The sequence below is a fragment of the Sinocyclocheilus rhinocerous genome, unplaced genomic scaffold, assembly GCF_001515625.1.
Source record: "Sinocyclocheilus rhinocerous isolate Xijiao unplaced genomic scaffold, SAMN03320098_v1.1 scaffold574, whole genome shotgun sequence".
Lineage (NCBI taxonomy): Eukaryota > Metazoa > Chordata > Actinopteri > Cypriniformes > Cyprinidae > Sinocyclocheilus > Sinocyclocheilus rhinocerous.
In genome coordinates, this window is record NW_015659919.1 from 2,085,322 (window position 1) to 2,110,968 (window position 25,647).

General features: G+C 36.1%; 1 protein-coding gene across 2 annotated transcripts in view; it reads left to right on the plus strand.

Annotated features, from left to right (window-relative positions):
* The window catches only part of LOC107724289 (phosphoprotein associated with glycosphingolipid-enriched microdomains 1-like), a 64,864-nt gene that overhangs the window by 10,251 nt on the left and 28,966 nt on the right, over window positions 1-25,647 (plus strand). Inside the window, exon 1 of one of the 2 annotated variants that reach the window (XM_016533142.1) lies at window positions 10,015-10,035. The exons of the other annotated variant lie outside the window; for it this stretch is intronic. The gene's annotated coding sequence lies outside the window, so the exon portion shown is untranslated. Of the gene's footprint in view, window positions 1-10,014; window positions 10,036-25,647 lie in introns of those variants that run through there. 2 annotated transcript variants of the gene reach the window in all.

The window sequence follows — 25,647 nt, forward strand, 5'->3', positions numbered from 1 at the left end:
GTTTACATGTGAAATTCCGGAGGGGACGTCGGATGGCGTCACGTGGGGACGTAATGACGTCTGCCATTAATCGAACTATGTACTATAACATGTAAAACGCGAACATGAAAGGAATATTCTAAAAGCAACTCATGTAAACACCATAATCATAATATTGGCTTATTTAGAATAAGGTAAATAATTAGATTACTGATGTCCATGTAAACGTAGTCATAGACAGTAGCTCTGTTCTAAAGCCTAGTGCGCACTACATTCTGTCTACGTTTGCAGCTTCCTAACTGAAACACAACCTCATAGGTGACTGATTTGGAAAGCTCTGCACAGACAGGAAGTTTTTAAATCTTGGCTCAGTGTTATGACACAAACATTGCTCCTCAACTGTATTGCTCATAGTTTATTACAGTAGAATTTGGCATTAGCGCATTAAGGAAAGGTTCCACCTTTTATTTAAAAGACCAAATACCGTTTAATCCTTTTCACAGTGGCTGAACCATTTTTTTTTTTTTTACAATTTGGAGGGGAAAGAAGAAATATTTATGATATCACTGTACTTTCATTGGTTTTATTTTTTATTTATTTTTTATGTTTTATTTTATGTTATTATTATTCATTTTTTTGGTAATTTGAAATATTTTAAATTGAAAATATTTTAAATTTTAGGTGACTTTGCTTTTTCCTTATTCAAGTAAACTACAATTCAAAAGTTTGGGTTCAGTTAGATTTTTTATATTTTTTTTAGAAAAAAAGGCAAGTATGCATTAAATTGTTTAAAAGTGACAGTATAGACATTTATAATAAATAAATGCTGTTCTTTTACACCTTGTTAATCAAAGAATCCTGAAAAAATGTAGCACGGTTTTCACAAAAAATATTAAACAGCACAACTGTTTTCAGCCTTGACAATAATAAGAAATGTTTTTTGAGCATCACATCAGGATATTACAATGATTTCTGAAGGATCATGTGAAACAGGATATTACCGTTTATAAAACGGATAGTTCCGGTCCTTGATTCTGATTGGCTGAGCCACGTTCGAAGCTATTGTAAATTACTCTACAAACATACACCTTTGTTTACTTTGTGTGTTGCTTGGCAACCACTTTATTGCAACCACAACTGTTTCTGAGGAACTACGTTGTTTGGTGGAAGAATACTGTTTTTATTAATGTCATTACACTTTATTTGCTCTTGTTTTATTTTGTAAACAAAAAACAGTCCAAGAGTACACATCAATTAGGCCAAAAAAGCTCAATGTGGGTGCTCTACCACACAAAAATTGATAAAAAAGTTTAAAAATAAAACAGAACGAAAACAGCAAGAGCGTTTAAGCTCGAAACGTCACCTGTGGTGAGAACATAATTAAATACTTCTCTATCTCTGGAGCTGTGGTGTGCCTACTTTGATGTTTTCGTTCTGTTTTATTTTGTGAAACCTTACTACATATATGGAATAACCGTTTTATAAAAGCAATAAGCCCCGTGAAGCCGTGGTTTACAGTGAATTTATAACAGCTATTTATAACAGTGTTTTAGCTGCACTTTAGCTCCGCTTGGCGTCGTGCCTAACAACGCCCCTCAGCTGTTATAAATTCACTGTAAACCACGCTTCTTGGGGCTTATTGTTTTATTTTACTGTATTTTTGATGCAGTCTTGGTGAGCATAAGAGATTCTTTCAAAAACATTAACACATTTTTGCCAACCCTAAACTTTTAAACAATACTGCAGGTGTATGTCTGTTACCTACATAGAAATGATCAGTCTGAGAGTGTCACCAGGATGGCCGCAGAGTGAACTGACTTTAGTAGACTTTAGTGATATGCTATTAAGCACAAAACAATCACTCAAGTATCTTTACTATCTGTCCACCATTGCAGTGCATTCTGGAATTCCTTTTTAAGAAAGGATGCATGTGATGCTAGTTTATAATTTAGACAAAATTAGGCATAATTATGCTATTTATTGATTGGTAACGTGTCAGTGATGCCTGAAATTTTTGTCTAGCCTGAATCCTTACAAGGATGAAACCGGACAGCACAATAACGTCACTTGCCCTGATAATGGTCCTGTAATATGAATAGGCCACATCATTGCATTTCCCTCATCTCTTTGCTTTCAGCAGTGTATGTCAAAGCAAATCAGTAATGGGAGCACAACATCATGGTAAAATGATGCGATTAGGGCCATTACCCATGTTATTCCATTATTTCTTGCCACTGTGCCCATCTCTGGGGTTGTTTTCCGTCAAAGCAAGTAGGACATTAACTCTATTCAAAGAAAGTGGTTGTAAGCAGTGGGAAAACCAGCGGCTGGTGGCTTGCCAGGCTGAGACAATATGGAAATGTGCTGTGCTTAGTATCGGACAATAGCTTGGGGCTCTATTGTGAATCAGGCTTTGGCATAAGACCCCCCTTTGAAAGATCATGTGACTGACAGCACTGTCATGCATTGGTTTGGCTACGAACTGAAGGAAAGCTTTTTTAAAGAGTTGTATTATTATCTGAAGCATGTTCCCAGACCCACTTTTCAGTCTTGAGGTTTCTAGGAATGTCCAAGGTTTGTGAACAGAGGGCTGCCCTCCAGAGAAAAGGGTCCTTCATTGTGTTTTTTTTTTGTGCTAGTGCTGATTAGTGTGACAGGCTTTGGTCTACAGACATTATTACAATGATAATGGCCTCCGTTTTTGATGCCTTCATAGTGTCTGCTCACCAAAATAATTACTGGTCATGCTAAAGGAATAGTGCTGAGGATTATGCTAATTCATACCAGTGTGATTATATGAATGAGTAATACTCTTTGACGCACTTGAATTAATCTCTCTCTGGGTCCCATATGCTTGTATGGCAGGATAATCTGTCCAAATGATACCAGTGTTTGTCAGCGATTGGCTTAATGGAGCAGCCCTCTCTCATAAATACATAGAGCTGCAGTTGCCCCGCTCATGTTGCCGGATTTGAAATAATAAGGCATCTTTTATCAGACCAGACTCTTTTAAGACTAGTTGCTGTGGTCTGTCTGGCTGTTATCTTTAATCATTGTGTCAGAGCTGCTATAAAATGCAGTTTGAGAGTTTCACTGCAGGAAAACTCCAGCACTGAATTTTTGATTCAACCGATTTCTCATACTTTACTGTTTTAAGCTTGAAGATGATAATTTAGAAGAAGCCAAAGTTTAGATACAGAATGGTTTGGTAAAACTTGAATAGCATCCTATCAAAATTCAGTATTTTTTGTCTTGTTTTGCAGTAAAAAAATATACACCTTCTCAAAACAATATAAATTTACTTCAAGTAAAATGTATATGTATAAATGTGTATATGTATAAATAGATAAATGTTTTTGTTTCTTTGTTTGTTGATTAATGTTTAAAGTCTTACAATATCATCCAGATTGTCCAGATTTTGATCTCAAAATTGAGCAGTTGTTCCCAGAGGGAAATTATCAGAAAAATAAACCAGAATTGGAATTCTCAATTTGATTTAACGTTTAATTTTAAATCAACTTGGTCTCAGATATTTATTTTAAAATTCCCTTGGTGAAACAATTTTCACTCAGAAATTGCTAGTAAAGTTCACAGATAATTGCAAAAGTCTTTTTTAAATGTGCATATAATAAGTGTATTTTGTCAAATTGCCAATGACATGAGATTAAATACTCCTACAGTTTATTAAAGACAAAAAAAATAATACAAAATATTTGTTAAAAATAAAATTTACAATGTAAACTTCATGTGGGTAGCATACAGGTGCATCTCAATAAATTAGAATGTCGTGGAAAAGTTAATTTATTTCAGTAATTCAACTCAAATTGTGAAACTCGTCAGATTATTTTATGAAAAATCATCGAGCTCATATTTAAATGTCTGACTTTTGATCTTAGAGGTTCAGGTCTGGGTTTAATGCAGGCCAGTCAGGATTTTCCACACCAGACTCAGTAAACACTTTTATTAGTGGCATCCTATGACCAAGCCACAATAAAATTCACTGAGACCAAAAAAGCAGAAGAAAACCTGAGAACTGTTTGTCCTAATATAATGAGAACTTCAAATCAGGATGTTGCTGGACTTTATAAAATACACAATACCACATGTAAAGTTTGATATTTGACAGGTAATTAAAAAAACATTTAGAGGCAGAGAAAGGAAGAATGCAGGGAGGGGGAAGTGTGTGACTCAGGGCTTTTTTTGAATATGTAGCAGCGAATGGAAAACAAATGGTGGTAGCAGGAAGACATCAAGAGCAAGTAAAAAAGAAGCGGACTGTTGTGCTGAGGGTGATTCAGGATGGACGGAGGGGAAATCCCAAAGATAATCACACACCAGGGGATGACTGAGAGAGACCTGAAGGTTATTTAGTAAGAGACATGCTGTGTCTTCTTACACAACTTTCATCTGATGCCTGCTTTAAATGATTTTGATGGCTTTATCCATCACTCCCCTCAACAACATCACTGCTGGCTTTCTTGCATAATGCATTAATGCATTAAAAGTGGGCTGACCAGCATAGTGTTGAGTATGTTTTTAAGCAATAGGTCTGACCACAATTTAAGACAACACAACCTACTTTCCTTACATGTAATCACATCTCAGAGTGAAACAGGTTTTTTTAGTGAGAAAAAATTTATTTATCAGGAATTGAGTGGATTTTTGAAAGTGGCATGTCAGAATGGAGTCCCTCTAAATGTGAGTGTGGAGTGAATTGTGTTGAACTACCTCCCTCCTGAAACACAGCTGGACTCACATTTTGACACTTTAACAAACCTTTTTCAATTCTTTAGTAATTTGTCTTAACTACTGACAAGATTTTAGAAAGCCTACATTGCCTAAAATAGCAGCCTAAAACAATGCCTACTGAAAAATAAATAAATAAATAAAATGTCTTATTTTCCATTTAAAAAAATAAAAAAATCCTTGAAATAAGATAAAGGTAATCACAGGTAATCACAGCCGTGCCGATATACAACCATATTGCACAGCTATGAGTGTGATATTGCGTTTATACAACAGCAGCACAAGTGTAAAATACATAAGAAACAACAACGGAGTGTCTTTAAAAACCCTCCTTTGTGCAGAACTACTTCCTTCCGCCACGGATTCAGATCTCAAAATGACAGTTTAACAGCTGAGCCCAAGCCTCTGTTACTAATTCAAAAACGTCACTTTAGAAGGAATGAAGGAACACCAAGCTGCTTTATTGAAAGCTTATTATATTACTGTATTAAAAGCTCACTGTTTTATGTAAGAATTATGAGAGAGAGATGGACTGAGCGAGTGTGATTTCCTGAATCTGATACAGCATTCCTTCAGCTCAAATGATCTCATATTCACAATAAAACTTTGGTTTGAATGTCCGTTGAACAAATAATAGATTAATGAGACCAAAGACTGCACGTTAGATTTACCCAAAACAAATTATATCTCATGTTTAACCACTATAGAGACATCAGATCCAGCGGAAAATTCCAGAAGATCTGGCCGAGGTGAGGAGCTCTTGGTGGGTTCATGAGCGCTGAACGGCCGCCGACGCCCTGGAGCTCACGTCTCTGAAAACACCAAAGCAAATTTCATATTTGAAGTAGAAACAACTACATTCTCGCCTAAAAACTCTTAAAACTACATTCCGTGACACATAAGCATAATCAAATGAAAAATACATTCTTCTTTGAGAAAGAATCTTAATAGCATAAGGATTTTTCGAGATATTTACTGAAAAAAAGATCCATTAAAAACTCATTAAAAAGTCATTTTTGCTGTATAAATAGCTGCATTGGTCACATTAACAAGTAGCCTGCTGCCTCAATGGTGCCAAGAAAGGCATTTCAGAGACAGAGCAAGTTGTTACATTACAAAGATAAAGATAGGCCCTTGGAAGAATATACACAGATGCATTGTGCATAATAAGACCAGGAACACCTATTAAGAAAGTAACTAGGGTCCATTTTGATTTCATGTTGAGTAGCCCTCAGATTTCAACAGATTCCTGATTAAACATGTGCCGGTATTCGGTAATACGATATATCACGATACTGAATATGCACGATATTGTTATCGTGGGCACTTCAAAATACCGAAATTATTACAAATTATTCAGAATTTTGAATGCATTTTAAGAATGCTTTTTCCATCAACTGGTCACAATGCACAACACCGCTGTATGCTGGGTCACAGATGCGTGCTCTCTGATGTAAACATGCACGGATGAGAAGCGCGTGGCGGAAAGTGTGAGAGACGCTCTGAATTAAAGCGCACATTCACTCTCTGACAGCAGATGGCGCTGAACAGCAGAAATGCAGTCGTTACCCTGGAAACCCCATAAAAAAGCAGCTGCTACTTCATCACTGCACCAAATACTTAAATATTTAGACTTAATAGGCTATTTATTTTCAAAATTTTCTACATTTTAATCTGGACTACAACATGCCCTAGATATTGTTTGAAAGTGTTTTGATTCTTTATTATTCGGTCACACTTTACATTAGGGCTTCATTAGTTGACATTAGTTAATTCATTAGTTAACATAAACTGGCAATGAAAAATTCTTCTAAACATTCATCAATCTTAGGTAATTCCAATATTTAATAACACGTTGTTAAAATCAAAAGTTGCAACTGTGGTTCAGTTATTTTTGTTATAAGAAAAAAGTTATTAAACTGTTATACTGTATTATGACAACACTTTTTTCAAATAGAAAAGTTAGGTGGTGGCAAATAAATTTCAATACCGTGATAATACCGCATACTGTGATAAAAGCATTAGCAATTAATCGCAACATGAAAATTTGATACCGGCATATCCCTATTGCTGATAATGGGGCTTAAAGAATTTATCTTTCATTCCCCCTCATTTTCAATTCCATTCCTCCAAATATGTGACCGGCCATTTGAGAGCATCTCTTTTCATCGCTCCAGCACCTTCTAGGCAGGATGCCAGTACTATAAGAAGCAGACTTGTGGTTTGTAAGTGAAGAAGAAGTACTTAAAGAACACAGGCAAGTAAATCTTCAGCTAACCTGTCTGCCATGGTTTCTGCGAGACCTGTAAAAGCTGTAAATGTCATTTTTCCATCCTGACCCTCATTTGTCATTGGTAGGGACTGTGAGCCAACAGAACCCTAAATCACACACATGTACATACCCCAAGACATCAAACTTCCACCCCAGCTGTTTCTGCCGTTTAACCGCCGCTGAGCAGAAATAATTGCTGCAGAACGTTCCGGAGGATGACTTTGCAACCGAATCTCAGCGAGTGCCGAGAGGCCAGAAAGAGGCACAGACCATCAAAACAGATGCTTAATTTTCCCTCCAAAACTGTGAATGAGCCTTTATGGTTTGGACTGGTGCTAATATCTCTCACATTACACATGCTCTGTCTCCTCACTTCACACACAGTTCTCCATCTTCACATGAAATAATCGAGGCTAAAGCCATTTCACACATACTCAAGCAGCGTGAAAGTGAAGCAACTATGTGACTGCAACAGAAGTTAGGCCTTGTGCTTTCACACTGATGACGTTTCGGGTAAATAACTGAACTGCAGTTTTAAACCAAAAAAATGAAAAGTAATATTATTTATTTATTTATTTGGTCACACTTTATTTAAAGGTCAAATTCTCGCTATTAACAAACCATTAACTATGACCTTTGCCTCAGTAAACTACTAATTTCCTGCTTATTAATAGTTAGTAAGGTAGTTGTTAAATTTTGGATATTGGATGTAGAATATGGTCTTGCAGAATATGTGCTAATAACAGCCATTATGTTATTAGCATGCTAATAAGCAACTAGTTGATAGTGAGAATTAGTCCCTTTACTAAAGTGTTACCATTTGTTTTAAATATTTACTCAATACCTGACTGAATATTTGCTTTAATAATGTCCAGAAATTTTTTTTTTAATTTGTTTATGGAGAGTGGGCCATTTGAATTATTACAGACTTCATAATAGCAAAATCTAATTTACGTTTGAGCGGGGGGCACATTTACATCCAAATGATAATTAATCTAGCTATAATAGAACCCAATCCCCAAAATGTGGCTATAAACTGCTCAAATCATCTGAATTCTGTCAGGTTTACTGAATAGAAACAGCATGTTTAACTTGCATCAATCCTGATACATAATGGGTGAGTTCATTCCAGGATTGGCCGTTGCTTCGTAATAGCTTATATTGGTACATTATGTTGATAAATAAGTATAAAGTGTATTTCCACAATATTTTTGCTGAATTCAACACCAAAACACCTATCCTTCTTGTCTGCAACACAGTTTTGCTTGGGAGGACTGTGTGAATACTGTTACCTGTCATGGATGGTAAAATAAATATGCGCTGCTTCAAGGTGACTCAGATGCTTTAAAGTTCTTTTACTTGCACTTCGAGAATACTTGATTGTGATTCATCGACTGATAATGTCTTATACTAACATGCTTGTTCCATTGTCTGTTTATTTATAGCTTTTTCTTTTGATCTCTCTAATTACTTAGCCTGTCTGTGCTGGGATTTTGGGAGGATGCAGCATTTTTGGTGCCATGACCCGAGCATTCTGTATTTTAATGCAGAGCAGTGGAGTGGGCAGAGAGGTGCCTGCCGTCTGCCAGATGGGCACTTAGAGTCTCCATTGGCTTTAAATCCCACAGTTAGCATTCCCGACAGTACTCGTCTCCCAGAAAAATTGCCTAAGTGTAGAATTTCAGCCAAAGGCGGGAGGGTTTTGGGAAATTTTTACCTAAATAAACTGTCATTTGAAATATTATGTTATTGTAGGCTGGAAATGTTATATATTTGAGAATATTTGGCAAGCACTGTAAAGCGATCTTCTCTTTTTTGTGGCTAGAGGAAGTTTCCATATCCACTGTAGCATTTAGTTGAGAAGACAAGTTTACCTTAACATGAAAAGGGAAATATTTGAAACTGTGATGTGCATGGGAATGATCAGGCCACATGTGTTGATTTGGTCTCTCTGAGGTTTTCTTTTCACCGCCACTAAGGATAAAGCTGGCAGCTGTGACAGCCGTAAAGCTAAGGGTTATGGGAGTGTAGACTATCAGCTCATAGGGAAATATGAATAATTAATCATAACTAGTTATAATTAATTATAAATATTTAGATCCGCTGTAGATATTTACTTGACCTCTCAGGGTCAACTGTCTGTCAATTCTAAGAACGTTAATTTCCTGGTTAAGGGAAATAACTTTCTTACTGTACAATTAATAAGAAATGAGCATAGGTGCCCACCCGTAGCGTGCTACATGTTTGTCTGAATCAGTGCTGTTGCAGTGATTGGACACAGATGTGGAATATGGAAATGGGCTGTGGCTATACAGTATACTTCCACATGCCTACTACAATTGTTGGAAAAGGTAATCACATGCACTAACGTCAAAAGTATTGGGGTCGGTAAGATTTTTTAATGTTGTAATTTATTACTGTGATGACAAAGCTGAATTTTCAGCATCATTACACCAGTCTTCAGTGTCGCACGATCCTTCAGAAATCATTCTAATATGCTGAATTACTACTTCAAAAGAATGGCATTTATTTGAAATAGAATTCTTTTATAACTGTCTAACTGCCTCTACTGCCACTTTTGATCAATTGAATGCATTCTTGTTGAATAAAAGTATTAATTTTCTTCAAAATTAACTGACCCCAAACTTTTGAATGGTAGCGTATTCCCACTTGTCAAATCAACCAAGGTGCGTTGTGTTGCAATACCCATTCAAGGCTCAGTCAAACTGTTTTACCTGAAGCTTAATTTACCATGTAGTGTGTCTGAGAGGTAAAGTGGTTGTCATATGGAACAGTACGTCCCTCTGAGGACAGAACAGACGGGAGAGAGTATTACATCGGCAGCCGGAGTCCATCACTAGTGATTATAATATCACGGCTTTGATGCCCTGTGTCGTAACTCCATTAAAGGTCCTTTGTGTGCTGTCATCTTTACAAACCAACTCCTCACTGAGAGAGAATGAGATGGATTGTCTGAACAGCTGTGACAAATACAAGATTGTCCAAAGAATGGAACACATTAAACAGAAGCTGTTCTAGTGAGCAACAATTATGCTGCCTTCTTTTAGCCAAATTAGACAAAGGCAACATTAATTGAAAAGGCAAAAGTATCAATTAAAGTCAAATCAAATTGAAAACTGATTAATTTAGCAAGTATTTTTATGTGCTGTGCATTTTTATGCATATTAAAGCACTGTTTGTTTAGCAACTTGCTGTAGCATCAAACTCTACTGGAATCAGTTGTGAGTCAGGAGTCTTGTGCGATTCTCAAGAGATTGTTTCAAAGGTTAGGACAGCTATCTATGAATTCAGTGAGACAGCAAGACAGCTTGCTAGGTTTTAAAATAGTCTTAGTCTCAAGAATATAAATAGAATGTAACACAAACTCAAAGATGACGCAAAGCCTTGAAATGTGCAACTATTAGTGTGCGGTTTAATATTAGCTCAAGCTCAAGTTATTGTGTGCATGCATAGGTACACTACTGTTCAAATATGTTTTTAATGTTTTTGAAAGAAGCTCACTAAGGCTGCATTTATTTATTACAGTAAAATTGTAATATTGTGAAATTTTATTACAATGTAAAATAACTGTTTTCTATTTTAAGATATTTTAAAGTGTAATTTATTCCTGTGATGGCAAAGCTGAATTTTCAGCATCATTCACTCTTCAGTGTCACATGATCTTTCAGAAATCATTCAAATATGCTGATTTGCTGCTCAAGAAACATTTTATTATCAATGTTAAAAACAGTTGTGCTGCTTAATAGTTTTGTGGAAATTGTGATACATTTTTTGGGATTCTTTGTTGAGTAGAAAGTTCATGAGAAAGAGAAAAAAAATCTTTCTGACACCAAACTTTTGAAGGATCAGACACACTAGATCATGGTGTGACTCAGTCTCCTGTTTCTCGGATGTTTCTCCTTTTTCTCCTCGAGTTTCAGAAGATATATTTCCACTCTTATTGCGTCAACATCTGTTTCACTTGTTTATTTTTATTCATCCTGAGGAAATTTAGTCTCCTAAGCAATGAAAGAACAACTTTAGAGAAATAGAATTTTCCTTTGTGTCTATATAAATGCAGCACAGACACTTTTGAGCTGAGTAAAGGTGTGGTTAGTGTTATTGACAGTTTCACGTCCGTTTTCTAGCTAAGACCACTTCCGAAGGTCTAAAGACGACATGCTCAGCAGAAGGGAGTTTCACTCGTTCTCCCTCCCTAATTTTTTTCTTGTTGCACACTCGCTCTCATCTTAAAGGAGCCCACATCAAAGCACCCGTTTAGTGCTGTTGGCAGGTGTAGGGTTTTTATGACAGCACAATGATTTTCTGTCAAAAACACCCCTCACATGGTCTTGATTTGTGCGCTCATAAAGCAGTGGGGTGTACCTTTGAGGCTTCAAAGTTAAATTTAATCTTAAAAGAAAAGAAGGTTAATGCATTTGCATTACTTTACTAGTTTTTTTCTTCTTTACACATTACTTTTGCTAGTTCAAATTTAAAAAATGCTTCTACAAAAAAAGTTTAATCTGCAGATATAATCGCTTATCGCAATTATTTCTTGGGCAATATATCGCACAATAAAAAGTTGTTATCGTGACAGGCCTAATCCTGGTATCATCTAAACTAAAGGAGAAATAACAGTGCATGACAGTGACTTTGTAAATAATATTGACGGCTTCTACACTGAGCACCTGATGAGCAGCTCCTGTTTCAGTTGCTGTTTCAAGGAATTAATCACTTTTCTGAATTGCAACACTCCATTTCGTTCACTTGATGGTCGCCATACTTGCCTTATTTAACAGGCTCATAATCTATGTAATTGTGAAAAAGCACCTTAAAGTCTCTGATGACCAAGTTTTTGTTTAATAGATATAGAGTTGTTTGCTTTAAGCATAAATGTTCTTACTCATGATTGCAAGGGACAATATGAGAAACAGAAACTTTGAAATCAAACCACAAAAACAGTTTAAAACCACACAAGAAAAGAGGAAGTTGTAGTTCTTTCTTTTTAATCTTAGCTCATACCAGAGTCCCTTGTTTCTTTCCTTTGGTGACAGCGGCTCTAAGAGTTTGACCCGTTTGAGACCTCATTCATCCCTGCTCTGATACACTGTCCTAATCTCTTATTGACCTACAAATTCATTGTCCCAAGCGGAATGTCAAGCACAAGTACAATGCCGTCACCCGTCCCACAATCCTGAGTGCCACAGATGTGTATCAAGGCCTTTGAAGGAAAGCGGAAGCAGCAGGGTTGTGTATTTTTATTCATGTCACTTGTACAATTGCTTGTTTCTGTGTTCAAGCAGATGCAACAACGTGTTAATCCACTACAGATTTGCGTTTGGCTCACATACATACATCTGAGGTCATAAACCTCATTTCATCATCTGAGAGATCTTTCTGGAGTCAGGAGTCTCCATAAGGCCGCATTCCTCTAATGCCATGGGGAACACCGGTCTGTATTCCTCTGTTATTGCTCATGCTTGTGTATTTTTAGGCTGAGTTCTTTCTGTTCCGCTGAACTTATGTTTCCTGTGGCCTTGTGCTCTGCCTGATTTATTTAAGGGCCTTGAGGGTCCCAGGGCCAAGGCACTAGCCTTGAAAGAGTCCCTAGAAAGACCTCCTGGTTGTGTGGCATTAGGACTGGATTTACTCTCTCTTTAATTATGAGGGGCTGTACGGACTCTGTTTACTGCAAAGGCTCAGAGAGGAACTAATCCATCATCCTGTTTGTCAACTCCAGCGGGAGTCTCAAACAGCCTGATATGTGGAGAGAGCTTTCTGAGAATATAGTCCAGAGTATGTGAACACCAGGCAATGAGGGTAAAGCCTTCTGTCACAGGCAGAAATACTGCATTGGCTCTCAGAGGATTGCAAAATATTCCTTTTGTAGCAGTTCAGGCATAGGAAAGAAATGCAATTTCTTTCTAATGCTTACTGTGCTCTGTGATAATTCACCCGAAAATGACAATTTTCACAATTTTAAAAATTATATTATATTATATTGTATTATTATATTATGGAGCGAACCTAGACACTATTGGTATGGATTTTTTAATGGATTTATAGTTTTTTCGGGTATTTTATCTCTCTACCTATAAATGATATAATTTTTTATTGGGTAAACTAACCTTGTAATTTTTTCACTTTTTAAAAATTATATTATATTCATCATATTTCTATTTCTATTTTTATTATAATATAATTCTTGTCTTGCTTTTGTTTTTTCTTTATAAAAGAAAGGGTGGAAAATGCTATATTTGTAATATTTCAATATGTTTTATAATAATAAATGCATTTTTATTTCCTTTAACACATCAACTTTAAGTGATTTTTAGTTCTGTTTGGTGACTCCAGTGGAGTAGAAATTACACCCTTCACCTTTAACCAGGCTCAAGTCTAATTTAATATTTACTTGATTTCTCATCAGTCCAGCTTTAACCCAGCCTGTCACTCAGATGGTTATTGTCCATATCAGATTGAGGTCAGGGCCCAGCAGTGGATATGAGATTTTCCAGCTTGTGAGGAAAAAAATATGATAGCCATTGTAGAACCATTTGAACAGAATTATTAATGACCCCATAGGATTGAGGGAAATATGAAAAGCGAGCTGCCGGACAGTGCTCTGGGATTTGGGTGCTTCATCATATTTCATGCTAATGACTTGGGCTTTGAACGGCTGCTCAAATTACATCCTGATAGAGTGATCAGGCAGAAAGCCAGACAGACATGATGGGCAATATGTCAGTGCTGAAGAATGGAGAGGGAGGGCGCTGGTGTGTATGGACGTGTGTGTATGTGAGCTTTACTTGCTCAGCTTTAAGCATCGAGGGAATTAATGCTCTGATAGGAGAAATTAAGGCAGTCAATTGAGATGTAATTGTCGCTAATGGAAGGTGGTTTTTCAAAACCTTTCAAGCCAGCTTTCAGTACAAACACTAAAAGAGGATGTGAAGAGCCGTGGGGCTTTTGAGCCGCAGGTGTGGAGTAGAGTAACACTAGCCTGATTACTAATGTACCAACAAAAACAAACTACATTTGCATTTCCTGAACAAAGCACCAGTGCTTGCAAAGCAAAATAAAAATACTTTTAATCTTTTAGGTAAGTTTAGGTTTTAGACTTTGGCTCTGAATAAATAAAATGCTGCAACATAATGCAAATTTAGAATTTCCTATGTAACTATTATGATGTCATTGCTGTCAGTTAAATTTTGAATGCAAAATATTCTATCGGTGAACTTAAAAATATTATATTTTATTTTATATAACAGTTCTTTCTGGTCCTCGAATCTGATTGCCTGAGAGCCTTTTTCAGCGGTGCAATTTTCTAGCGATAACAGCACTCCAGCGGTTTCAGCGTTTGTATCACTCTGCATGCAGTATCTCACGGCGAGTGTCATGCCTAATGCCCAAGTACACTATAATTTTACAAGTAATACTGTTTTTGTGTCACAAAATGTAATTTTAGTTTTCAGATGAGAATGTAGTTGTTTAGACTTAAAACATGCGGTTTGTTAATAAAGATAACGTCTATTTGAAAATTTGCTTCGGTGTTTTTTCAGAGACGTGAGCTCCATGGCATCAGCGGCTGTTCAGCGCTCATGAACCCGCCGAGAGCGCCTCACCTCGGACAGATCTTCTGGAATTTACCGCTGGCTCTTAAGTCTCTATAGTGGTTAAACATGAGATATAATTCGTTTTGGGTTATTCTAACGGGCAGTCTTTGGTCTCATGAATCTATTATTTGTTCCAGAGCAAAGAGTTTTGGCTGAGGGCAAAGTCTCATGTATATTTTATTTAACTTTAATGCTGTATATCAGAGCACTGCCTTTGTACTTTTGAATGAATTGCCTAGCAACTTTTATGATGGCTCTTGTTGTTGTTGTTTATTAAATATTATGATTCACTAAATAATTGTCTATGAAAAGGATAGTATGACAAAGACAGCGGACATTCCTCAGCGGACATTCAAACTCATGTTTTATTGTGAATATGAGATTGAGCTGAAGAATGAATGCTGTATTAGATGCAGGTAAATCACACTCGCTTAGTCCATCTCTCTCTCATAATACTCCGCATAATACACAGCTTTTAATACAGTAATACAATAAGCTTTTAATGAAGCAACTCTGTGTTCCTTTGTTACTAGTTCTGAAATGATGCATTCAAATTATTAACAGAGGCTTGGGCTCAGCTGTTCAACAGATTTGAATCCGTGGTGGAAGGAAGTAGTTTGCATACAAGAGGGTGTTTAAAGACACTCAGTTGTTGTCTCTTTTTTATTTATACTCTTGTATAAATACAATATCATACTCGTAGCAGTGTGATATGGCTGTATATCAGCATGTTGTGATTACCTATAGCCGAATCACAGCTGTGCTGATATACAGCCATGTTGCACTGCCACTTGTGTGATATTGCTCATATATTAACATATATCTTTATTCTCATAATTATTTATAACAAGAAAAATGTATATTATCTCTCAATCCAAAAATTTTAGAAATTTTTATTTTTTGGTGAGCTATCGCTTTAATTACACTGTTCTTACCATTTAAAAATATTATATTATATACGAGTCAATGAAATGCTGCAACATCATATTTTGAATTTGAAAAATATTCTGTTTGTGACAGGGAGATTTCTGAACTTTATTTTGCTTAAATTTCTTTAAGTATAATATTTACAAAAAACAAGGAAGGACCTTACACCTAAGACTTAAAATCTGAATGGAATCTCTACGTTAGGCCGTTCAGGCTAAATTAATTTCAGAAGTGTCATTTTTATAGTTAGGAATCAGAACAAACCCAAACCAGAATGTTTGAGCAAAATCAATGCAATGCTGCCTTACGAACACTGTAATAAAGCTGTGTTCATGTTTTCAGAATTACTGTAATTATGAAATGGCAACTCTGAGATTCTACTGAAAGCTGTTCACATTCTTGAACTCAGAAATTATTTGTTTCTATGGCAATGAGGAAGTGCAGCTTTATTGTTGATGACAGCTAAACAGTTCAACACTATAAATTCTTGCTAAAATATAAGAACAAACTAGGCTGTAATAAATTGACTTATCAAGACAATATGTACAGTGTAGATGCTGCTAATTTGTAAAGCTGCTGCCATTTTGGTGGTTTTTACATTAAGTTACAACGGTCAAGTGAGAGAAGAAAGAGCTATTTATAAATTCAGAGTTTCAAACTTGTAATTATAACATGAATGTTTTTTACAAGTCGGAAAGTGTAATTATGGTAATTCTGACATGATGTGAAAGCAGCAGAAGCTCCCAAGAGAATGCAATTACACATCGCATGCATATTTATTAATTACTTTCATAACGGGAAATAAAATTAAACATGCCTTGAGGATGAGAAGAAATGCCTTTATAAATTTTTTAAAATCTTTTGTCAATATTTCATATTTAAATTAATATTTTAACAAGTACACCAGGTTGTGCAAACACCTAATTAAACTGAAGGCCTCCAGACAGGCTTTATGTAGCTAATAGTACCAGTCTGAATCAACATGCATTTACAATCTGTAGCGCTAAAGAGAGGCAGAGACGGTCAGTGAAGTCCTTTCCCTGCAGATAGTTGTGCTTTCTGCTAGATAATCGACTGCTTTCAAATCTGTGGCATTGACTACAGCCAGCTGAGCACCTAAAAGTGTCAAACATGTCTGCAGATACAGCTTCACAGCTTGCTAATGTATTCTCCTGCTCAGACTGAGCTCTGTAGGGCGGGCAGACGCTTTAATTGGTTCATTTCTATTCTGTTAGCAGACATCTCAGCTGAATCGCTCAGCATTGCGGATTCAAACCTGTTTTGATTCATTTACTGGGATAAAATACTGCTTTTAAACAGATACTTTATTAAAATTATGAGCCCAATAAGAGGAAACAGTACTAGGGTTGTCAATCAAATAAAACGTTTAATGAAATTAATTACACAAAATGCTGGATGTTTAATCAAATTAATGCATATTTGCGAAAAAAAATTCCTTAAAACAATTTCAAGCCCACCCAAAAATAAAAACTGAATAAAAAATTATATATACTTATATTATATTTAGAACACAAACAAAAAATATTTGAAATAATTTTTTTCAACCGTTTCAACTCTTCATAATTGACAAGCTGCGCAAAACCACGTTCATATTTGCGCGATTTTTTGCACAGCTCGTCAGTGAACAACGGCTCTGTGTAGTTAATGCTGCTCAATGTGAAAGCACGCAGGTGATGGAGATTTACCGCTGATTACAGAACCGGCTTTCTGACAAGATGCGCGTTAAATATCGCATGCGATTTATCGTGCAGCCCTAATTGGCACCCAAAAGCAACATTAGACTCTATTGACTTTTATTGTATACAAAACAGAACACTGAGAAATTTTAAAAAATATCTCTTTTGTTCAGCAGAAGAAAGACAGTTATTCGGGTTTGTGACAACATGAAGAGTAAATGATAACAGAATTTTCATTTTTGCGCAAACTGTCCCTTTAATGAATTCACGTTATTTGTAAATGTGTTAAAAGGACAGCCCTAAAAATGAGACCTACTGAATTAAAATAGCAATTTCTTAAATCTGATGTGACTCAAAATAGTATGTTATGAAAATAGTATGCAGTGTGATACTAACCAGGCCTTGTTGGTACATTTTCCCCGTCATAACCTTCATTGTCATTAAAATGACCCTTCATTTCACTCTGAGATCAGACAGCTTCCATATATCCCATCTTTACTTGCTGATGAACATTATATTGCTTGATGATACAAAATGTGGAAGCTGAGGACGTGATAGAGAGAAAGAGACATCCTAGCAAAAGCAATATGGATTCATACCCTGTGGTGGCTCTGCTGATAAATGGTGTGCTGGAAAGGTCAGCGTAAACATCAGCAGAGCTATGTGCTAACCTCCCATCTACACACACATACATACACAAACACGCAACAGACACACACGTGTTTGACCAGCACCCCCACTCCATGTGCACTAAATCAAATAAATCAGGTGGAGGGGGTGACGGTGTTCTGAGGAGCTCCCCCTCCCCCACCACCAAATAAATCACATAAACACCCTCTCTGTCCTCTCTGCTCACATTTCAAGGAAACCACAAGGAAGGGTGGAGGGTGGAAGGCATTTCTTCAGTTACTTTGATGACTTGATGCTCAAATATTGTTTATTAGTATATGAACCCACAGTATGAAGCCAGGATTAATTTAAAACGGTGTTAAATGCCCAAGGTTTTCGCATTTTAATATAAATAAGCCTCAAATATGATGCAAAGGACCCCTTACTAAATCATAAAGGCTTCATAATATAAAATATTATGAAGACAACATTGAAGAGGTTTCTGAAAATAAATAATTAGCTTTTAATAACCACTGAAAAATAAATATTTGGCTGTTATTGGCTGTATATATATATATATATATAGGTTAAAGGGATAGATCGCCCAAAGATTAAAATTCTGTTATCATTTACCATTTACTCACTGTATGAGTTTTGATGATGACATGATGATGATGGTGATGACATAATTTTAATTTTGGGTGAACTATCCCTTCTTTAACATTTAGCTTGATACAGTGCTTACAGAGTAATTAACCATAAGATTAATCGGTAGAGTATTCGGTTACTGAAGGAATTGTTAGTTGCTGCTATAAGGGTGGAACTAGTTTCACATCTCACTTTACACAACATCAGACACAAGTCATCAGTTGTGGTGACAGAGTGCATGTTAAAGGGCTGGGTTGGGGTTTAATCTAGGCGTTTACAGCCAGCTTTTAATAAATCAATTTGCTGTTGCTGAACTTGAGAGCCCTTATGAAGAAATATGATACTCCCATGTCATGTGTCCAGTGTGTTCCTTATATGCTGCATTAAAACCTCATTACCCTGCAGTAACTCCTCTGATAGGCTGAGAGGTGTGGATGCCGGACTGGTGATTGGGCGTGGTCGTGTGCTCGGTTCAAAGGTTTTAATACAGTATGTGACTATGATGGGATATTCACTGGTGGCAGCACTGATGCTCTGTATTGTGATTAATCCCTTCAAAGGTGCTACATTTGTACCTTCCCTGCAGAGCAGACGGAGAGCAGGGCAGGAGTTATTCTCATACTGTGTGCTAATCCCTTTATCTGCACAGCAATGCCTCTCACTGGAGCTCCAATGTCAGACAGCAAACTTATCGGCATCTCTATCAATCTAAGTTATGTGGTCTCTCATTGAGAGGCATGTTCAGCCTGTTAATCTAATAAACATTGTCTCACCAAGACAACCTTTTCTCCTCCTTCCCCTTCCCTCTCTCTCGGTCTCTCTCAGTTTCAATCTAGCGTGCTTTATTGGCATGGAAAAAATACATTTATATTGTATAGTTATATACATTTCTATTATATTGTATAGTTTGAATAGTTTTAAATTAAATTAAAATTAAATAAATTAAAATAAGTAAAATTATATTTTAGAAAATATTATTTTGTATTATTTTCTAATTTGATTTACTTGTATTTTAGTTTATTTAAATATTTTTAATATGTAAATTCATTTAATTAAATGATTTTTAATAATAATTGTTTGTAGTTTTGACAATTATTTTAATAGTTAGAAATGATCAATCAGCACATTCACTCTCTTTATACATTTCTATTGTTCGCAGTTTAAAAAAATTAAAATATTTTTGAAATTTAATTACATATTTTCTAATTTGATTTACTTGTCTTTTGATTCATTTCAATTTTTAAAATTTCAGTTGATTTTATTATTAATTTTGTATTAATTTTTATTTTTAAATTGAACAAAAAGAATATAAAGTAAGAGTTGTTGGAATTAGAAGTTGAAAAATAAGACCAAATGCCAGTGGTATTCTGCATATAGTCATAGAGATCACTCACTTTCTCTTTCTGATGGTACAGATAAAAAAAATATAAATATATTCTATGTTTCTGAAGCTCAACTGGTAGAGTTTGGTGCTTGCAACATCAAGGTCATCGGTTCAATTCCCAGGCAGAACATATATAGTTAAAAAATATTCCTTGCATCTATTGTAACTTGCTTTGGATAAGTTTAATATCCTTCACAATAATTAACATGTTACCACCAATTCTGTCAAAATATCATAGATATAGATACATGAATAACTTCTCGCAGGCATTGTTTAACATGCTTTTTTTGCAGACATGTTTGCTTGAAATCTCTTACAGTTTTACTAACATGTGTGAGGAAATACACTTGACTGGGTTCTGACAATCACACACATATATTCAGTAATGTGGACCTCTTTTTGCCGAGTGTTGGCATTGTTTAGCTGCATGTTGCCAACACAGTTCAGTGGTTCAGTTCTGGTCTAAATGTGTTAAGGAATGAGATAAAGGTCAAGACCAATCTGGGATGCTCCCTGTAACTGTGGCAACACGTCATTGTTCATCTGTCAGCGCTGAATGTGCTTAGCATTTTAAAATAATGATCCAAATCTCTGCATCTTTATGCGGCACAGTGATCATTTTCTGGCTCTGCTTGATTAGCACCTGAGCATTTGTTATCTCCACCACAATGACAGGGAAATTTGATTTCTCTTTGTTTATGCTGAATAAAAAGAAGGGGAAATTCAATAAGAATGAATTGCACCCACTGATAGGATCATTTATTTGCACACGCTTTAGTGTCCGGTTCACTAAAGGAATTAGCAAATCAGGTAATGTGCAAATACACCCACAAAATCTGTGCTGAACGCAATTTGCGCTGACAATTTGTGCAAAAATAGCACAACTGTTCTGAATTTGCCCTAAAGTGCTTTGCTTTCAGCTGATTTCTTTCTCCACTAAATAAGCAGTGTCAAATTCATTTACTTGAACTGGCACAGCCTGCTTTTTTTTCTCCTGTGTTGACTAAAGTGTGTGTATTTGTGTGTGAGAGAAAGCAGAAAGTGAATGGAATAGCTTTACACAGGCTGATTTGGCCCGACAGCCAAGCAAACCAAGGCTTTGCACATTTCATTTGATCAAAACAGGGGATACTTGGGGGAAAAGATGGAATTAGAGAGGAGAAAAGGGGAAAACCAATAAGGGGAATCTACCAAATACATGAAATACCAAATAAAGGATCATGTTTACTCACACACCCCTTCCACCCTCACGAGTTCCCCACATTTGCGTCATTTACTGTGCTTTTAACCACTTTCTGGATTGGGTTTTATTATTAGTGCTTCAGTTTTCAGCAAAAAACACATTTCTTACAGGTTTAATTTGTTTTTGCTGTGGTTGTGGGTTTTTTGTGCTTATATAATCTTCACATCATTTAGTGAAACGTTAACACTGAGTCTAGGCTGTTTATTACAAAATAAACGTCATGCTTGGTTTAATAGTTATACAGTTGAGCATTAATATCGCTTAAATAGATTCATAGTAGAAAATGATTAATCTAGGCTGTATATGTGTCAGTGTTCAGGTGTACAAGTTTTTTTGCACTTGTTCCTGCTTTAGCCTGTGTATTACAGCTTACACTTGACAATTGTGTACAGTAAATATTGCGGCTCTTATGATAAATTCACCCTTTGCTGGGCGTTTGATTGACAGGCGATCTGACCAATCGTAACACTGAATCTTTCATTTTGTCCAATGAACAAACCAGACAGGAGAGTAGATTAACTTTGGTGAACTTAAACTTGAAAAATGGTGTGTATTTCCATGTACTTTCCGCCACTGAAACAAGATACCTTCTGATGTTCATTCATGTTTATTTTGTGCTATAACTAGTAAAAAGGTAGAGATAATCGGTTCATGTGCTGCTTGAACTGAGGCGCTACAGCGATCTGTCACGACACATTAAAGAGCCATAAAATGGTATTTACTGTTTGAATTTCTTTAAAAAATGACAGAATTTGAAAGTTGAGACTTTGTTTCATACCAGAAGTAACCTGCTCTGTCTTGTCTGTTGGCACGTTGTCAGTTTTCTGTTTGCTCCGCGATGTATTTTTCACTGTGTGAGCGCGGCAAGGCTTGTTGGACATAGCATGAGTAACTAATGGGGGCAGGTTTTTGCGAAGGGTCAGTTGCTTAGATTGTTCCTCATTTGTATTGTACTAAACCTTTGTGACTTAAATCATTATGCTTTAATAATCGTTTTTCGTGCTTGGAAGATATACATTTATTTTGATGCTTTTACTAACATACTAAAGCACATGTGAAGTACCTGGTTATAATTTTAACTGTAATGTGTTATTGGATATTACTTTTAAAGTAAATAATATTCAAATGTGCTAAATTGCAACTTAAAAATTATAAATGTGTCATTACAAATATATTTAAATACATGAAATACAATTTTCAATAGAAATTACAAAGCTTGCAATGACTACTTGGCAGTACATTCGACAGTAAACTTTAAACATATTTTAAAGATAATAGAAATAATTATAAAATTACATATAAAGATGTACTTAAAGGGGTCATATGATGCGATTTCATTTTTTCCTTTCTCTTTGGAGTGTTACAAGCTCTTGGTGCATAAAGAAGATCTGTAAAGTTGCAAAGACTAAAGTCTCAAATCCAAAGAGATATTCTTTATAAAAGTTAAGAGTTAGCCACACCTACCTAAAACGGCTCGTTCGAACACGCCCCCACATATCTACCACACTATGTGGGAAGATTTGCATAACACCGCCCAAATGTTCAAGCAAAGAAAGAAGGCGTAACTTTTATTCATGAAGGCGCTGTGTTTCGTTGTGAAAGCGAAACTACTTTGCTTGGTCTTCCAAAAGAGGACGATATCCGCTTCATCATGCCTAGAGCTGATCCGTGCTGGTAGCTGAGGAAATACATCAACTTCGCAAAGGCGGGGCATAGAGGAGAAACAATAATGTACAGTATGTGGAAAATAATGTGTTTTTTTAACTTTAAACTGCATAAACACATTTCATTACACCAAATACACAAAATAATGTTCTTTTTAGCAGCATCATATGACCCCTTTAAGTCCTATTTAGGTGGTTCAAAAAAGCCTTTAACTATTTGCATTTAATATAAATTTAAACTATAATATATTTTCATTTAATTGTAAATAACAAAATTAAGTGACATTCAGTTTGCACTAAAGTATATTTTTCTAAAGTATATTATTTCATTTATTAGTACTCTTTTTAAAAGTATGTTAAATTGTACTTCATTTTTACAAGGAAATGTAAATGACTAAATATAAATGCATTGAGTACAAAAATGACCTATTACATGATGGTCTCCCAACCTGGTCAAGCTGATCTTTTGGCTGGATTTAGAAGGAGTTTAGTCAGTTTTCAGCTGGTCAGACATGACCATCTTAAACCAGCAAACTAGCATTTTGTTTTTTGAGCAGGCAGTATATAGTACATACTATATACTATTACATACAACTCAATAAACAGTATTCCATTCCCATCTCTGTGTGTGGTTATTGAGTGTAGATTTGAGGGAGGTCAAGGCAGGCCTGTGGTACGTGCAGTAGGAAATGACAGTGTCTCTGGAGACGAGCTTTAATGGGACATCACTCTTGTCTGTGGGAGAACAGAGAGGCACAGCTGTTGCATACACACTCCAACACACTGCACAGGAAGCTGAGACAGTAGTTTCATAACTCATGGCCTTTTGGAGAGGAACGTGCCCTCTTTAAACATCTGTCACATTTCAGATAAGTACATCAATCCAAGCAGACACTTTGACTCTATGTGTGATTGTAGAAGTGTTCAGTAAATATTCACTTCCTCTAATGTGTGTTTTTAAAGTCTGTCTGTGGTGATGCAGCAATTCTAGGCATCTGACCTTCGCACTGATTGTTATAAGTGTGGCATCAGTTCATGCCGCTGCAAGTTCTCTTTATATGCAAACCATCAGGGGATTGATTTCCATGCCAGCTGATTAACCCATGGGATGAGTGCGGTTTCCATAGAGACACAAAGTCAGTTGATCAAACGTGGCCGTTTTAATTGGAAGAACCCTCTGGCTTGCGCTCGGCTGTGAGCTTGCTGATTGGTTAGTCGGTTGCTGTAAGGCACAGATGACAAACCATTGACCCAGGGAAATTGCTTCCTGTTCATCTGCCCCTAAGACCGGTCATAATGAAACCCTACACAGTTCATTAGCTGTCTGTAAAGGGTATTATTTGATCCTGGGGGACGTCTTCATCTCATAGGAATATGTGCATACAGTGAGGATCAGTTTTTCTCTTCACAACAGGCTGGTCTCTTTGCTCATCCTTCTGTTTTCACCCAGACACATGGCCTTGTAGCATCCAGACTCAAGATGGCCAGCTTTCTCTTCTTCTCTCACTATGAATTGGCCTCAATCTGGTGTTGAGGAGGGGGTTGGGCGGAAAACTGTGCCCTGATTGTTGTCATATTGGTCCGTTTGTTAAACTGAAGAATGTTGTTGCACATTAGCTGAAGTGTTGCTTGTCAGGATTTAAATGTTGAAATCTGGCTAGTTTAGCCAAAATGATCATTTACTAACCGTCATGTCATTCGAGACATGTTTTTTTAATCATGTATTGATTTTTTCTGTTCAGTTATAATCAATGGGGACTAGAGCTTTCAAGCTTCAAAAAGGATACAAAAGCATCATAAATATTGTGTATAGTACTGTTTAGAGGGGGGCGATATACCGGTAGAAATTTGTCAATCGGTAGAGATTTTGGACTGTTGTCTTTATCGCGGTTACTAGTTGCTGTGCTACGTGGTCACGAAAACGTAGCGTTTGCACGTGTTTTTAAGCATTGTGGTTTAAAAACAGGTGATTTTAAGCCGTTAAAATGCAATCAACAGCGGAAGAGAACTCATTTCGCTATATGCGTGCGCTGTCTGAGAGACTGTTTCTGTCAGAGAGGTGCGCTCACGTGAAGATGGTGCTCATAGAACAAGTTATTTTTGCCGCTTTATAGGCCTTAAATTCACACACTTGTATGTGTCAAAATGCCTGTCTTTGCAAGTATCCTTGTAAACACAGTATGTCTTAAATGAAAGCAAACAGCTGAGAAAGAAAACATGTAACAGTGTACTGGATCCAGGCAGCTCTTAAAGTGACAGCAGTCTAATATTCCTGCTGTCTCAAAGATTTTGATATCATAAAGCAAAAATAACTGTATTGTAATATATATTGTTACCGTGAAATAAAATGACTCATATCGTGATATAAGATTTTGGACATATCGCCCAGTCCAAGTACCGTTCAAAAGTTTGGGGTCACAATGTTTTTGAAAGAAGTCTGTTATGTTCACTAAGACTGCATTTTTTTATGAAAAATCAGTAATATTGTGAAATATTATTACAATTTAAAATATCTGTTTCCTATTTATTCCTGTTATGGCAAAGCTGAATTTTCAGCAGACATTACTGCAGTGTCTGTTTGGTTTAAGAAAAAGATCCTTCAGAAATCATTCTAATATACTGATTTAGTGCTCAAGAAATATTTTTATTATTAATGATGAAAACAGTTGCTTAATATTTTTGTGGAAATTGTAATAAATTATGATTTTTTTTTACAGGATTCTTTGATGAATAGCAAGTTGAGAAGAATAGCATTTGAAATATAAATCTTATGCAACATTATGAATGTCCTTGCTGCCACTTTTGATGAATTTAATGTGTCCCTGCTGAATAAAAGTATTAATCTCTTTAAAGAAATCATAC